General features: G+C 38.6%; 1 protein-coding gene across 3 annotated transcripts in view; it reads right to left on the minus strand.

Moving 5' to 3' along the window:
* KCNB2 (potassium voltage-gated channel subfamily B member 2) overlaps nt 1–6,019 on the minus strand; it is a 343,724-nt gene that overhangs the window by 331,091 nt on the left and 6,614 nt on the right. Inside the window, exons 1-2 of one of the 3 annotated variants that reach the window (XR_003093285.1) lie at nt 5,569–5,983; nt 68–200 (exon numbers count right to left, since the gene is read on the minus strand). The exons of 1 other annotated variant lie outside the window; for it this stretch is intronic. The gene's annotated coding sequence lies outside the window, so the exon portion shown is untranslated. Of the gene's footprint in view, nt 1–67; nt 201–5,568; nt 5,984–6,019 lie in introns of those variants that run through there. One more of the 3 variants, XM_025200237.1, reaches the window with a different exon arrangement.

Genomic DNA, 6,019 nt, shown 5'->3' on the forward strand with positions numbered 1-6,019 from the left:
AAACTAAGTTTAAGATTTGGTAACCAGGACGAGAGTGTTTCAGCAAATTGCAGTCTAGTTTCAAGTGAGATTATTTAATTTTTTTATTTTTTTAATTTCCAAGGCTTATTAGGACTGGGCCTAACAGTAATTCTGAAAAGCAGGAGGTCAAGCTTGTGAACAGCTGTTCGAGTCAGTCATATTCAGATCCAAGAGTTGGTCTATGAATTCAAACAAATAAATAAAAGAATACAAATCAGGCATTTTGAAATTAATTCCCTTTAAGACCAATAATAAATGTGTTGATTTATTAAATGAAAAAATATTCTATGCATTAAATCAAAACATAAAAGTGAAGAACCTAAATGGAAACCAGTTAAAGCGTCTGCCCTGTCAGATGGGTCAATACATTTAGAAATTTTATTTTAAAAGTAACCATAGAAGCTCAAATCTAGATCCTTTAATAAAAATGGGTATTTTAATAGCTACTAAGTATCCATCTCTCTCATCTTCTCTCCAGAAGAGCTGGGGGATGCTCAGTATCTCTGAAGATCTAACCACTTTTCAGGAGGTGCTTAAACGTGGATTGTGTCTAATGCAATACTCAAGCATGAAAGTGTTGGCCACAATACAATTCTAGCAAGAGACTAACCGATTAGGAGGTTTGTAGTGTATCGGCAATAATTAGAGTGGGGAAAAAGATATAGGTGGAAATAATCTGGAAGGTGAGACCTTCTAGATGGGAACTACTAGATAACCATATTAGATAGTAGTGTCCCTCACGCCTTTGTGATTCCAAGGCCAATTATTTGAGTTCTCAGTTTTACATCTGCTTTGATGCATCAGTGGAATTGTTCCGGCTTTTGTAAAATGCTGGTTGGTTGAATACATTTCCTGCTCAAAACTATCCCAGCATCTTTCCAACAGTGGTATTCTTGTACCAGCTATATTTGTATTTTTATCAACTATATGGTAATAGGCTATAGTGGGATGATTCAGGGAACATCTAATTAGTTTGAGGCCAACCTCACTGAAGACTCCAAGTTTTAAGAATCAAAATATGTGATTGAATCATCTGTGGAACCAAGCTTTCATTTGCTCATTTTGTGCTGTTGAATGTTTGTTACTTTCCACATTACCACTTGTATTCCAAACTTAAAATAAGGCTTATTGTCTAAAAGGTTCATATTTAATGAGCTACGGTTAACAACAACTTTATGAATTGTCTTGAGATATTTATAATTAATGCTCCTAAGCAAATTTGTTTCATATTTGTATTGTGCTCCCAGGAAATGTAATAATTGATTTTCATTCGTTAACTTGTTATATAATCAGTAGGATAAAATTATTCTTGGTGTAGTCCAGGAATGCTACATTTTAGTATCTGGCACAATTAATTATCAAGACAGCCTCACTCTCCATTTCTTTGCCTATTATCTTACTAAAAAGGACGACATTTTATTTCCTAACAAAGTACAGCAGCATACAATATCATGATATACTGTGGTGGTCTTACTTGTCACGGAAAATAGAATAACAGGATTTAAAACTTCTGCTTGGTGCAATTAATCCAAGCAACACTCCCTCCCCAACCCAAAAAAAACAAAAACAAAAAAACCCAAAAGCAAACAGTTGCTGGAGAATTCAAGTTACTTCTAAACACTATGCATAATGCTAGCCTTAAAATACATTATTTATGCATCTCATTGGTGTATGCCTCAAGTTATTGTTCCTGATTGCCCTTTAATTTCTCCTAATATCAGGGTCTGCAAGAAGAACAGGGCCACATAGAATCCAAACAATAAATACTTTGTTTTACCTGACATTTTAATTAAGAGTAGATTTTCTACATTAGGTTTTTATGGTATGAAGACTATATTCCATTAGTGTTTACTGGATACTTGTTGGTGAGATCATAAACCATAAATAAGTAAGAATCATTTAGAGTTTACATAAGACTCAATATTTACTAAACATATAGTTAAAAATCACTCGTTTTATTTCCTATAACAAAAATAGCAATACAACTCCTTAGTTTCCACTAATCTCAGTGGACTCTTAAATTGCAAGCTGACTGACTTCACAGATGTGTGTGTGTATGACATACGCCCTAGGGTATAGTTGGTACCATACTTCTCAAATAACTCTCAAGAGGATCTTTTTATTTCTTCCTCCTTTAAGGAGAAATATGGTCATCTTAAGCTTAATACAATTTTAATATATTTACTGTTATATATTATTCTTAGGGCTTTTCTATTATTTAGTAACCAACAGAGCTATATGAGTATTAGATTCCAAGATAAGTCAAACACAGAAATGAGAAAAAAATTTTGATTCAACTGCTCACTTTTGCTGTTTTTTTAGTGACAGTTACATTAATTTTTAGCAAAAAAGTAATGATGGTTACTTCATCTGGTAAGTTAATCATCTGCTTCCTATAGTCCACAGGTACCACATCTGAAAATGTATAACAGACAAGACACCCCCATAGACCTTTTTTAGATGGTCAGAAAATTACAGAGATGTAGATCAAAAGATTAACAGCCAACAAAAGATGGTTTTCTATTATAAATTTATGCATATGTTTCCATTCTGGTTTAAATGTCCCAAACAAAGGTATTTCCACTACTTCCACTATCTTTGAAAAGTGGTCTAACCCAAAAAAGATCTAAGGATATGCAATTCAATATTAAAGGACGACGCTGATTTACAGATAAATCTTGCATCAAGAAATATGCATTCGTTTCTTTTTGTTGGAAAGATATTAAAAAAATAGAAAGGTGACAACATTGCACAAATTTATGGAAAAAGCCAACAAATAAAGTATCCAATAGTACTATCCCAGCAAAAAATATGAATGAAAAATGTTACTTTCATATAAAGAAATAACACAGTTTCACTCATAATGCCAAACTTCCAGTAAGAATCGCAATATTAAAACAAACCACAGTTATTTGTATACTGTATCTGAATCTGTCATGTTCAGATGTCTAGAAATGAAAACGCCTTGTTGCCAAACAGTATACACCCAAAAAGCAGTATAGGCAAACAAAATCCCACTTGAGTGAGGTCACTTGCTATTCTTGAGGGCACCTTCCCTCTTAAAAAGATTATATGCCAACTATTAATTTAGAATGTAATAATAACATTATTTAACAAGAAAGTGTCCTGTGAGAGTTTAAAAATAGATACTTTTAAAGCAGATCTGCATGCAATCTGGCCAAATTTCTGGGTCCCTAACTGCCTGTGATAATTGGAGAATAAGTGTTCCACACTTATTCAAGTCAAGCCCAGCCAGAGGTGTATCATTTTGGATCTGTTTTAAAAATATTTGCCCTGTCATTATTTTAGATTACTGTTTTCATATAAAGCAAGCAGAACTGAAATGATACATTCCTCTCTGGTATAGTAAATGAGCAAAATATGAAGTAGACTATTGAATGGGATCCCTGTAGATGCATAGCTTTAAAAATGTGAGTGGCCTAAGAAAAACATTATCTATGCATGTAGTCACATAAAGCTCAAGGAAGTTAGAAGTTTGAGATTTTATTTTTAAAAGTAAGAAGCACAGTTATTTGGCAGAGCTACAAACTCTGGCAAGGAAGCTATTCTAAGATCCTACCCCCTGTTCTTTTCCTCCTTGGCTTGCCCCTGAATAGCAAGTCAGAATGTGCTAATTAAACTTACAGAAAACAGAGAGAGAGAAAGAGAGAGAGAGAGAGCCAGGCATAATAAATACATAGGAAACTACATTGTGAAGCCAACAAGAATTTTCAAAATGCTGAAGCCAATGGAAATGTTCATAATCAAGAGTGCTGTTCAAATCATCACTTCCTTTTCATCTTGATCCAAAGCTGTTTTCATTCTTAAAGTTGGAACTGTATAAATTTGGGAGAGAGCAACTTAAGGCCAGCCTGCCCAGAATCAGTGATATTCCAGGAAAGCAAGGAGGCCAGCTTTAATAACAGCATGTGGAAGCATCATTTACAAACAAGACAGGGCAGCTGCAAATAACAGAGACACTAGGTTTAAAAGTGGTTAAAAGAAGAGGCATTAGTGGGCAATACCAACTACGTACAACCTTTGTGCGCACTGAACTACCATCCCTGACAAAGATTTCTGGAGTGTCAATACATAAAGGCCAAAATAAAGAATTCACACAGACCATTAGCTGATCAGTGCTGCTGCCACTGAAGTCTAGGGGTCTTCAATTGGAAGCAGGATCACACCCTGCCCCATGTTTTGATACTTAGTTTTTTCCAGTTCATATACAATCACAAATGCTTAATTCTTGTTCTCCAGTGATGACAGAAACTTGTTTAACTTACCCACTGGGCAAACTTGGGTAACTTTGTGTTTTTTTTAAATCAAAGTCTCTCCTCACCAGGCAGGTTACCCCCATCACAACACCTGTTCTGCTTTGCTAATATTCTTCCTCTTCTAAACCAACCCTGGCAGGTCTTCAGCACGACAGGATAGGATTATTGACTGAAATCTTTCTCTTGGGTGTCCTCTTAGTTGCAAGGTCTTGATGACTATTTATTTGCTAAGGGATATTTCTTCCACCTGACAGTATACACACATCCTTCTTGTAAAAAAAAAAAAAAAAAAAAAAAATATATATATATATATAATCTCTAAGGAGTGACAATTTTAGCACTTGCGTAGAAACTCAAGTTGGTCCCATCAGCAATGAGTTAAAATGTCTACGAAACTGTAAATATACTGTTTATTTATATCTTAATCATTATGTAACTTGACTTGAATAAAGTCCAAGAGCTACTATAAATATGGGCAGTACCTACATAAGACAAACATAGGTTGCCTGTATTCATGTATTTAAATATTGATACAAAGCTGTCTAAGGAATGGAATAGTTTATATAAAAACATGCAACATGCATATAAACAGTCTTTTATATAAAACTATACAAAACTGCAGTATGCCGCGGCTCTGTAGTGGTGAAGACATTTAAGACTTGTGCCATGTTATAGTTTTGCTGCTAGGATAGACAGGGTTTTTAAAGGACTAAAGGGGATTAGAGCACTAGATCTCTTTGAAGAGATTCTGCATTTTATATCATCAGGTTTCCACAAGCAGCTGAGTGCATTGGAAATCAAGGATGCGCCTATGTTTTTGAGCAGCGTCCAAAGCAGAGGGCAGGATGGCAAAGCATGCCACTCTGCCCCTCACAGACGGCTTTGAAGGAAGACAAATACAAATACATTCTTGCTACATTATAGTCTCTCCAATGCATCCAGCAAGGAGAGAGAGTCCTATGGATGAAGGACCCCTCCTAACATTCAGCCTGTCCTCAAAACAGTCGGGAGGCTGGAATGGGAAGGGCTTTTCCAGCTCCCCTTTCTGCAAGGCGCACTTGTGTGCGCACCTTGGCCAAGGAAGCTCCCAGGGACGGGACTCAGGAATAACAGTTTAAGTCAGAAACGTGCACTCTAAGTCCGCTTGGAGCCAGATGGCCGCTGCCACCTCCGTGGCAACTAATATCAGTGTAGGAAGCAGGCAGGCATGATTCAGTCTTACAAGAGGCTCCGCGGTCTCTCATGCAAGAGAAATGCCCCTTGTGCTTACCTCGTTCCGGCAGCAAACACCCAAGCTGGCGCCGCACAAAGGGCTGAGGGATTCCCTGCTCCTCCAGGGGCTGCTCCCGGGTTTCCTCCTGCAAACGAGCTGTTGCCAGAGCCGCGGCGCGGGGAGCGCTTTGTCCGGGGGCTGCCCCTGCCCCTGCCCTACGGGCTCGACCCCGACTCAGCCTCCCCGCGGGCTGCAGGGGGCCGGGGGAGGAAGAAGAAGGGGAAAGCCATCCTCGGGGAGGGACATCAGGGCGGCGATCGCCGGACGAGCGAGAAGGCAAAGCTCCCCCAGCTCTCTCTCATGTAATCTCCCGGCGGTCGCATGTGATGTGGCGGCGGCGGCTGCTGGCGGCGGGTGTCGCCGCGTGTCTGCGGATGTGCACGCCGCGGAGATGGGGAGGCGGCGGGCGAGGAGCTGGGCTGGGCTGGGCTCGGCTCGGCGCGGAGCT

This window comes from Alligator sinensis, unplaced genomic scaffold, assembly GCF_000455745.1.
Source record: "Alligator sinensis unplaced genomic scaffold, ASM45574v1 scaffold71_1, whole genome shotgun sequence".
In the NCBI taxonomy this organism is placed as follows: Eukaryota; Metazoa; Chordata; order Crocodylia; family Alligatoridae; genus Alligator; species Alligator sinensis.